Raw genomic sequence first — 11,738 nt, 5'->3', positions numbered from 1 at the left:
TCAAGGTGGCAGCCCAGCTCTCCACATGAAGATACATTCATGAGCACCCAGGTGCATCAATCGAGGAATCTTTTTAGTCAAACTATAACAACAAACATTGCAAGAGAGCAATGGGCATGTGTGCATGCATATTCACACAGTGAATTTCTGCAATTATTTTTCATATATTTTATCCTTAATTTACCTTTCAAATATTGCCAACATCCATTTTAGAATGATAAATTAAAGAAATAATGCATGGAAGGAAAGCCTAACAAATGGGCACAATTGAGTACTGGGTAGCAGTGTGCAGCTGATTGACTGCTGCAAAAATAACAAGCAATGGAAATGCAATAGGTCTTGCATTTGCTTGAGTGAGATATTGGCGTTGTAAATAAGGGTGGGCGTAATGTGCATAAGGGACCAACGCGGAGAGGCACGGAGATGGAACCAATCTCCGCATAGTTCCGTTACGCACCTCCCGCCTCCCGACCACCACCCGCCCGCAGTATAAAACACATTTAAAAAGCACATTTCAAATAACCTTACCTTACCGGCGGCATCTTCGAGCTGCCAGCCGTCGAAATCGCGTCTTCTTCTGGGAACTGCGCATGCATGGGAGCCCGCGCATGCGCATTCCTGCAGCTGAATGCGCATGCGTGGACTCTCGCGCATGCGCAGTTCGCAGAAGAAGACACGATGGAGACAGATGGAAGCCTGGGGACGCCGCCGATAAGGTAAGGTTATTTGAAATGTGCTTTTTAAATGTATTTAATACTGCAGGCGGGAGGCAGGCGGCGGGCGGGAGGCCATCTTCCGTTATGCCCGAGTGTGCGAAGATTTGCCTTGCTTCTCAGCCTATATAGCGGAAGGCGGAAGGCGGAAGGGCAAATCTCCGCACATTCCGTGGGCGGAACGGAGTTGTCCGCCCACCCCTAGTTGTAAACAACAATGTCTTTTACCCATGTGTTATGGAGTGTATGTATGTGATGTGTAGATTAATTGTATGGTTAGGGTTGGAATTGTCAGTTGTGGAAATGTGTGTAGTGGAATTGTGCAGTGTGGAATGGATTTGTGTACTGAATTATGTTGCATGCTGTGCAGTGGAAATATGTGGATAGCAGTTATGTGGTATTGGGTGTATTGGAAGTATGTGGAGTGGGATTGTGTGTCATGGTGTGTACTTATGTGGAATGGTATTTTGAAGTTGTATGTAGTGGAGTTTAATTATGTGGTGTGCTCTTGAATTTTGAGGCATTATGTGTAATTCAGTGGTGTATTTGGATGTATTTGATGTGTTGTGTAATTGTGTTGTTGAGTTGAATTATGTAGTTTGGTGTCAAATAATGTCATGTGGATTGGAAATGTGTGGAGTTAAATTGTGTTATGAGGAACTGTGTGGATAGCTTTGCCTTTTTGGTAATGATAACAAGCATTGGCATAGCCAATAGGTCTCGCCTTTGGGACCTTATAAGTAAAAAAACTGAAGTATAAGACTTGTGGGAGAGTAGATGGATGATGTGTCAGGATAGTAGGGCTGGGGTGTTGGATCTGGGGCTGGCTTGGTGGTGGTTTGAAGTTTGCAATTAGTGGGTATTATGTGGGGCTACGAGGGCATCAGGAATGTGGGGGATCTGTGTGGGGAGGTGCGCATCCTGGGGTTGGGGGTTGCAGGACAGGAGTTGTGGTGTTTACCACAGGCTTGGCTAAGCAACATAAAGATGGCTAGTCAACCTAATTGTTTGCTTTCGGTTCACGTGAACAAAGGCCATTGGGGAGCTTGCCAGTCCCCCCTGGGTCCTGACTGTCCAGTTTGTGGTCTGTTCCTGTTTTGCAACCTGTTTTATTCTTTTTGGATCGGTTTGTAAGTACTGCCACGCCTCGCTGGGAGCTATTGCTGCCAGTCAGACCCCACCCCAATAACTGCGGCCCAATTCGTCAGAACTACCAACAGCCCCTTGCATTCAATGCCGCTAGCATACTCCGTAGCAGGACATCTGCTCCAGTATCGGATAGGTACACCCCATCTGCACTATAATAATGTGGCTGCCGCAAGTTAATCAGTGTGTGCCTCATGCTGCCTAAGCCTGCCCCCCACAGAAATTTGACCATGAGGCTGTTTAGCCTCTTCCTTGACAACTCTATGCCCGTTTGGGAGCAAGCACTAGCCCAAACCCTTCTGGGAATGATCTCGGACCATAGACCTTCCGTGGTATCCATGTTCCTGGCTAAAGTGGTGAGATCTTTGTTAAGCATGTGAAGTAGCTTCCATCACTGGAAGGTAATTTCCCCCTAGATGAATTATTAAATCATCCGGGTCCTTTGAGTGAGTGCGGAATGCTTGAATGACGATCCCCAATTCTCTCCAGTGCAACCCTGGCTTTCCAAACCATCGCACCTTTGTATGTTGAAATGGGAACGCAGAATTCCACCCAGTGTTACAAGCTCTGTTTGCAGCCATGGACAGGTAAGAGTGCCCAATGACCCACATGGTTTTACGCTCTGTGGAGTAGAAAAGAAGCACAGAAAGGTTGAGTAATAAGTCTTCAAGAAGCCCTTTATTACAAGTGTAACTTGGTGTACAAAAGTGTGAAACGTCCCCTAAAACCTAAATCCCCTCCCGAAACCTGCCTCTTAATACTTTATCTGTTGGGTGTTTGGGCAAATGTAAACCTGAAACCTATCTGATTCCCATCTTCGTTTTATTGTGTTTGCCGACATACCCTCCTGGAAGGCTGTGGCGGCTGCCCCAATGCGAAAGGAATGTGTAGTATAATAATGCCTTTGTAGCCCAGATATTTGGACAGTTGCTGCTAACACCCTTTTAAACTGATAAAGTGTTACTGGGGTTCCATCTTTATGGGTGAGAAGGTAGTTGTCGCCGTTGACCCCTTCCCGATCCTCCATGTACCATGCCAGAAGCTTAACTGGGCAATATGGGCTGTGCCCCTCCATCTTATTCAGTGTAATGCACTGTCACCTTCCCAGTTGATCTGTCTTAGAGCGTCTCACCGGTAAGAATACCTTGTGTGTGCCTAGGCATATGTCCTTAACCAACAGGGCCCTGCTGCTTTTATCCCCTTTTGCTCTGGCTACTAGTTCGCTAATGCGAAAGGCCCCAAAGAAGGCCAGTAAAAAGGTTATCCAAAACAGTGTACTTTCAAAGTCAGAGTGGCAAACTAAAGGGAGGTGGTCAATTCGAATTTTTAATGTGTTTAAATCAATTGGGGACCTGTGATCCTGTTTTTTGCTTTCCCCTTTGGCCCTGCTGCTTTTATCCCCTTTTGCTCTGGCTACTAGTTCGCTAATGCGAAAGGCCCCAAAGAAGGCCAGTAAAAAGGTTACCCAAAACAGTGTACTTTCAAAATCAGAGTGGCAAACTAAAGGGAGGTGGTCAATTCGAATTTTTAATGTGTTTAAATCAATTGGGGACCTGTGGTCCTGTTTTTTGCTTTCCATTTGGCCCAACCTTTCAAGGCTTCCCTAAGAACAAAACCTTTAGTCGGATTGTCCAAACCCTTTAGCTTTAAATGGTACGCTATTGCTGATAGGTGCTCTAAAACCCATGACCTAGATTTACTGGCTCCCCTGGCCCACACCACAAACTGTTTGACCCGCATCACCAGTTTCTGAAAATTGTTTGGAAAATCGGAAACATCAGCTGTAAAGTTCCGAAAAGTGTCCACACAACGCCGTTGCCATTGCATTGTTCCCACAGCTAAAGGCTTTTCCGCCATACTCTGTAGTTGAACTTCTAATGTATTAGTTTCCAGTATTCCTCTTTGAAGGGCATCATTTCCTGCTGTGCCTCTGGCCATTCTGCCTGGAACGTTTACCACTGCATGCAAGAAAGAGCATCAGCTGCCTTGTTCTGACCCCCTTGCACATGCTTTGCTCTTATCTGGATATTGCACTGGAGACACATGCTCACCAGATGCCTTAATAAGCCTAATACAATGGACCATGACACCGCCTGATTATTAATTGCGTGGACGGCTGCCATGTTGTCTGACCGGATCACTAATTTCTTGTTAGCCAAGGTATCCGACCAGAGTGACAATGATATCAGAATGGGAAAGAGCTCTAATGCTGTGATATTGTGTGTGAGGCTAGATTTCCGCCAAGCAGGTGGCACACCAGGCATCACCCAATATTGCCCCAAAGCCCCCCCACCTGGAGGCATCTGTATACTGCTGCAACCGCTGATTTCCTGGCCATTTTGTTGGCCATATTCTGACTCCATTGAAACCTTGTAGAAAAGACAACCACCTCCGCAAGTCTTGCTTCAGCCCCCCACCCAACCTTACAAAGTGATGTTTCAGAGTAATGCCTGCTGTAGCCACTGCCAACCTTCTTGAAAAGCCTCTCCCTACCTGAATGACCCTGGATGCAAAATTGAGCTTACCAATTAACTGTTGGATATCCCTTAATGGTGCTGTCTTTTTTGCTAATACCCTTTCAATAGCTGCTGCAAAGTCCTGTACCTTTTCAACTGGGAGGCGTGACACCCCCTCCAAGGAATCCAACTCTATTTCCAAATTGTTAGCTTAATTGTGGGGCCTTCCATTTTCTCTGCAGCCAATGGTACTCCTAATTTGTGCGACATGACCTTGAAGGCTGCAAATGCTTGGGCACACTTGGTGTAGTTTGCCTTGCCTACAAATAAGAGGTCATCTAGATAATGGAGCTTGCCACCTACTGGCTGTACCTTGTTTGCTGCCCACTCCAAATAGGAACTAAATGCCTCAAAACACTCACATGAAATTGAACATCCCATGGGCATGCCCCGGTCATAGTAAAGCTTTCCTTTGAACTGGAACCCCAGCAAATGAAAGCTGTAGGGATGCACTGACAACAGCTCTCTTTGCTGGGCCTGGATCCCTGTATGCACATGTTCCAGTAGGGTGAAAATATGAATGAATGCCCTCTTCCAAACTCTCTCTTTAGCTTCCATTGGAATATGCCATGCTTGTGAGCGTGTCCCGCTAGTCCCCTCTGCCACAGCCTTACTGGATGGTGTGGTGTTTGTTTTGCTGGCTTGAGATGCAGTTGTCAATGGAGCCTTCTCTGGTGTAATGGTATCACCTTTAACCGTCCGATCCAATACTCTCCTCCCTGCCCCTTCGTGTGACCCATGCTCCCTGACCCACCCTCCCAGACTTGAATTGGGGACCCATCCTGTGCTCCGCCTGCCGTGATCCCTTTACTGCCCCCTACTGCCTCCCCATCGCTTTTCCCAGTAGGCCTGTGCCAAAGCTTGAAATGTTTTTGCATTACTTCCGAAAACTAACCCAAGGGACCAATGTCAGTTGTTAATGCCACCTCCTTGTTTAACTGGTGTTTGTCCTCTCCCATTCGCCTACTTGACACAGACGCCTGCAAAATTTCAGCTGCTGCCTGTGAGTCCTCCCCTGTTATTGCCCTTGTTATGTCTTCTGGTGGCAACCTTGCCTTTTTCGCTCCTGCGACACATCCTCCCCTCGCTTTCTTTTCCATACACCCCTTTTCCCCCATGTCGATGCATACGTATGGCCATTGGTTGCAAAAACTTCCCCTTGCAACTCTTCTATGTCCTTGCATTGTCCCCCACCTCTGGGAGTGGGTGCTTGCATTTCAGCCATTGCCAACTCCCACCCCTCCCAGTTCTTTTCTTTTACAGTTGCCGCAAAGCAGGCCACCAAGGTACTCAACTCCTGGTGCAACCCCACTAGGTTCAGCCTCTTCATTTGCTGTGAGCTCCAGCGTACCGCTGTGATACAGTTCCTCATCTCTCATCATTGCCCGGGTGTGTCCTGGACCACTCCCCTTTTGTGGCTGACCTAAAATTGAAAATGGTGTTAGCCTTGCAGAAGGTGGCTGGGGTACATTTACTGTGTGTGGTAGCCCTTCAACCCAAACTTATGCCAAAGTGCGTGACCCAAGTGGGGCATATGCTTGCTACGGTTCCCCCCCAGTGCTGTCTTGGCGGTGTTCCTTATACTTTGCAGCATGCCACCCATCCTGTTTTTTCTAAACTTACCTTCTGCTCCAGTCGCGGACCCCTTATGCTTGTTCCTGCTCCCTTTGTCCAGTCTGTGACCTCCGCCACTACTGACACCACTTTGCTCAGTTCACTCAGTCCCTTCTTCGTCCGAATGGACTGCTTCCTTGCTTAAAATATAAAATATAAAACAACATGTTAGTCTTTTCTATTTGCACCACCTGTACCTAGTCTCTGACGCCCAAACCCTTGTCCACTGTACATGCCGACTTCTGTCGTTATCTACCTACTGGCACCTTCCTAGTGTTGTGCCCCAGGCCTACCCACCGTAGATACCTCTCCAATTATCTCTGGCATTACTCCAAGAACCAGGTGGCACTGCCTCTCTGTGTTTGACCTTCCGAAGTGCACTGTTGTAAATTGGCTGCGATTGGATTAGCATTAGCGGAATCCATCTGGTATTTAGAGGCTATCTTGTCAATTTTGTGGAATCCATTTTGTATTTCTGGCAGCCGTTTTGTTTACCCTTGTGCTCTGTTTAAAGGACTGGCTATACTTAGACTCTGCTACTCTGCACATGCGCAGAAGAATCTAACTGTCCATACATCTGTTTTTAGTCTGTAGCTGTCAGGTTGTTTCTACCAGAGTCAGCAACTGCTAGCTCCTCCTTTACTGTTGACTGTGCATTTATGTACGGCCATCTATGTATGTAATTCTCCTATGTGTGCTTGTACCGCCCTCTTTTTTGAGCCCCTGTGTGGGTATAAAAGACCCATGGTTCTTCTACTTAGTGTGCTACATTCATTCAGCATCACAGGGTGCTGTATGAATGTGGTTCCACCTCATGAGGTTTTATTAAACTCTGTATTTTCTATTCCAGTTTCTGTGCCAACTTCTTCCTATTGGTCTGAGGACTCTGTGCAGAGAAGGGCGAACCCCTTGCACTGGCAGGCCTAGCTGAGGTCACCATCAACAAATTGGCGCCCAACACGTGGGGCTCATCGGTGACTCGGATGCCCAAAGGATTGGTCGCGACGAAGGATTGGAATCTCACTCTGGACGCGATCGCTGCCCGATCAGACCCGAGTCTTGGCAACCACGGCGTTTTTCCTTTCCTTCTGATCTGACCATCCAGGTGGTGCCGGTCCTCGACTGAGATCTCTTCTGTTGATTCGCCGTGCAGTGACCATTTGGTTGATTTTAGAACTTGGCAGTTGGAACCTGGACACCAAGTGATTGGTAAGTGTCCTTCTGTGGCGCTTGCTGTTGGTTTTGATGCCTGGGATTGGTAAGGTAGTTTAGTAACGCTTACTGTGGCTTTTGGATTTGGAGATTTGTGTTGGCCTACTTGGTTTGTTATAAGATTTATATATAGGTTGCAATCTATATAGACAGGTAATGAGGAGAATTTTCTCTATCTGAATTGATTTGAACGGCACATCGTACTAAAGGTACCGTAAGTGCTACTTTGATTATAATACTGCATATTCTGCACTATTTTTGGCATGCCTGTTTTTAGCACACTTCATAGGATGTGTAGCTCTGGTACCAATTTGAATTTGAAACTAGATGAAGCACAGCCGGGCCCCCGGAGGGGACGCCTAATAGGGATATGTATATTAAGTATGGTCTTTATTCTATAATGTACAGCGCATTATGGAATAAATACACTCGTAAGGATCCTGAGCTGCGTTGGCCTATGTATGGGTCATTTGGTTTACGAAAGATTGAGTATGTGGAACAATGTATGTGTAAGCGAAAGACTAGGCAAGAGATGTTTGATTATGCACGAATGTGGGAGAAAAAAGTGCATGAACGAATGAAGCGTGAGCAAGCCTTGATTAAAAAAAAAAAAAAAAAGAACAGCAAAAGAACATTTATGTGAAAGCATTAGAACTGAAGAACAAAGCAGTTACTTGTATATAATTAGCCGGCTCCCCAGGAGGGGATACTTAACTAGGTTTAGGTATAAAAAAGTATTTATACTTTGGTGATCAGTACCCTGAGGAACTAAATATGTACATTGAAAGGATCCTGGTCTGTGCACTTAGTAACATTCATAAGTGGTGATATGCAGAGCGTTTTTTTCTTGGTGTTCTGCCAGCCAAATCTAGTGAATATGACTTACAACTAGTATTTACAAATGGTTTGTTTTAAGTACAGTCTGTGGGCTGTCTTTTGTTTCTGTCCTAAGTGTTGATCTGTGGGTTAAATGTGTGTTTAAATGTCTGTGGTTTGTCATTAGTGGTACTTGTAAGTAGCGATTGCGCTCTTGGTGCAAGAATGGCTAGCCTTAAGTGCCCTGTATTAAGTGTTCTGAGTATATGACACCGTTTTGAAAATGTCTGGAATGAGCTCAATGTTTGTTTTTTTTTGTCATCATTCTTTTATGCTAAATATCATTAAAATGAAATACATTTTAAAAGAATCCAGCAATGAATTATATAATATATGCTAAATAGCTGCACGCTATCATTAAATTGACAGAGCAAGACACTATACATGTGTGCAAATTGCCACAATGTTAAGGATAAAATTAGAATCCACATTTAATAGGAATAAAAAAGCTTCAAAAAATGAAATTGTGTGTTTTGCAATAGATAAATTAAGATACAAAATGTCACAGCATTTATCCTTCTGTATTAGGTATTAAAAAGCATTTACATTATCTGAGTGAATTGGTTGTTGCTGACCCAAAATACACATTACAGAACGACAGATTTGTGCTGGCTGGCAAGGCTGACTTGAAAGGCGTGTGAATTCGACGCCTTTACGTGTCAAGCAGCTGTGTCAGCACATGGGTATTTCTGACTCCGGCCACAGAGAACAGCTGAAGTCAAACACAGTGTAAAATCCTGCATTTCAGACTGCTGTTTTAAAAGTTAGAAATATAGTTTCATTATTTTTGATAAACAGAGGACAGATTACCAGTAGGGATTTATTTTCTTAATGCCTTTTTAAATAAGGATAACAGTGTTTTTTGATGTTAAATAATAATGACTGTCTTTTAAAAGTGGCGCAGACTTTCAAGTTAAGTTGCTGTTCTTAGGGCTATGAATGAATGTGTTTAAATATGATAGGCAAGGGATGCAGCTCGTTTTTCATATGTGGACTCATCAAAATGATTAGATTTATTTATTTTAAAAAAAATATATATATATATTTTGATTATATGAAAAATGTTATTTAAAATAGGTGCATTAAATTCGTTTTTTAAAATTTATAATGCCTAATAATGATACTGTGACCTCCTAGCATCCAAATTGAATTTAAGCCATGCTATACAGCAATAGGGGGTCACTTAGATGTGAAATGTCACTTTACCCAGGTGTACAAAACTCATTTTTATAAGGGTATACATTATACATTTCTGATGTCACATCTCTGGGATATGTAGGGGACATGCTGGGGATGACTATTATGCAAAAACATTGTAGGATATTCATTTTTAAGTGCCCTAAACATCAAAGTCGAAATTGAGTAAAATTCACTATTTTAATGAGGTTTCTCCAGTCAGAGCAGCTTTTAAACTGCCTTAGGCTACAGTAAATGCACATATGTAAGCATAGAATGAATAGCTGATATCTATACTGCTAGACAAGCACTCGGCACACTGCTTACAAATATAAATATGTACAAAAAACCTGGCAGAAGCTTACCTCTGAATTGCTGGTAGGCAGGACTGAAGTGGGTTTGCTGTTCCTCTTTCCGTTTCCAGGGTCATTTTGAAATGGGACACCCCCATGAAAACCTTGCACGCACGATGGGACAGCTGCATAGGTTAAAGGCCGAAGTCCTACATTTAGAAGCCTGCAGGGCTCAGCACAATGTTTGCTTTGACATTTCGACATTTGAAAAACGAAATGGCAGGGCAGGGACAGAAAGAGGTTTTGCTTACTTATTTTTGCAAAAGCAAGTTTTTGGTCACTCGCATGAATAGATTGCATAATAATAATGGTATATGTGTGCTTTTATTAGGACAATGGCTCTGCCATATATGTAGCACTAAGGCTTTTAGGGCTGAATTAAGGAAGCAATGGGATTTAGTTTGAATTAATGTGCCCTCGTGTTACACTTGTAAATTTGCTAAAGGAATATGTTCTTTAGCTAGCTGAATGTGCTTTTTAGCTCTTCAGAGTTTGTTTATGCCCAGTTAATACAAATTGGGGTTGATAGTGTTGACAGAAAGAAACCTGTTACAGGTTTCCTACTGTCAAAAACGGGGGAGGAGGCTAGCTCCTCTAAAAATTAAGGGTAGGCAAATTTATGTCTTCTCTCTCTTTTTCCTAATTTCTTTTAAGCCTGTCTAAACTGTCTGTGAAATAGCCATGAGACATTTAATTGGCTATTCAGTAATACTGTTTTAAACATTATTAGCATTAATAAAACGAATAAATAAATTTGCTATGTTACTGCCCATCCTGTCTGATGAAATTATGAAAGGATGAATAGTCTAGGTTGTGGTTTCCTTATTTGATCTTTAAGGGGAACTAGCTGTGGGTAGTTTTTCTTCTAAAATTCTCAGGTGATAACACCATTATTGTTTTGTTATTCTCATGCTACGTACAGTTTTGCAAGGGCATTGCTAGTTTTTATTAGCTAGTCTGTGTAAATAAACTGACAGTCCTTACTAGAGCTGATGTTGCATAGTTTGGATTGTGAAAAGTAGAATGCAGGGAAGATGCCTATGTGATCCTTAGCAAACATTTTTGAGGAATATATTGTTTTATAGGAGTCTGTGTGTCACAAGATGTTCTGTTGGAGAAAATGTACCCATTATGTTGAAGTTTTTAGTTCTTTATGTAATAGGAATCCCTGTTAAATTAGCAGTTTTAGATTTTCCTGTTGCTCCTATAACATGAGAGCATGGTCCTAACCATACAATGTAGGTGCTTTTATTAAGAGAAATCATTTTAGAAATGTCTGCAGTCCTGTACAAGTAATGCAAAGTCTATGAGTAATAGTGTAGAACATTTCCTTTTTTCTTGAGGGTCTTTAGATGATTAAGATAGGAATATACAGATGTAAGGATTTGGAGTATGTCTGTATTGTTTTTCTCCTTTTCTCAGAATTTAGTAAATGAACACAGACTTCCTTGGCTGCTTGGGATTGGGTGACGTATTACTCTTGTCAGTTCACCAAAGAGTTCCTTTTATACTTGACAATAGGTCCAGGCTGTTGTTTCTTTTACTCTCACATAGATGAAAGTGGTTCTTGGGTGCCTTGCTAATATATGGGGCGTCCCTAGACTAGGAAATATTCTGAGACTATCCTCTCTGTTGATAGATTATATCTGTGCCTTGTCTAAAGACCTTTTGTTCTGTCCACCAATAGATATTTGCTGCCTTACAACCATTGCCAGAGGGGCGCGGACATCAGATCCAGCTTGGAGAGTCAGCACCAGTCCGGCTTGAAGTCAAAGTGAAGGTGACCAGCACAGGCATTGCTGGCAACCAGGACCTCAGTGAAGGTGGAAGGCCGGAAGCACTGGGATGTGAAGTGTGTACCCCTACCACTGTCTTGGGCGAAAGACGGGGTCACAAATCAGAAAGGAGAAATCGTGGATCAAGTTTTTGATGCCCAGCCGAGAGTCACAGACCGACCAGGAAGGTGAGAAAGTTTTTGCTTGAGGTAACCCCCTTTGAAACAAGGGTTGCTTCAGGCACTTCAGCATCACGCTCCTGAATGCTGGCTGTAAAGTTTTCACCTTTGTTGGTCAAGAGATACCTGGGCACACTGAATGCAATCTATGGCCCCAACGAAAGAGCAATGTGCCAGC

Source organism: Triturus cristatus, chromosome 11, assembly GCF_964204655.1.
Source record: "Triturus cristatus chromosome 11, aTriCri1.1, whole genome shotgun sequence".
Taxonomy (NCBI): Eukaryota; Metazoa; Chordata; class Amphibia; order Caudata; family Salamandridae; genus Triturus; species Triturus cristatus.
The sequence above is the reverse complement of the archived record's forward strand: the minus strand, read 5'-3'. Positions refer to the sequence as shown.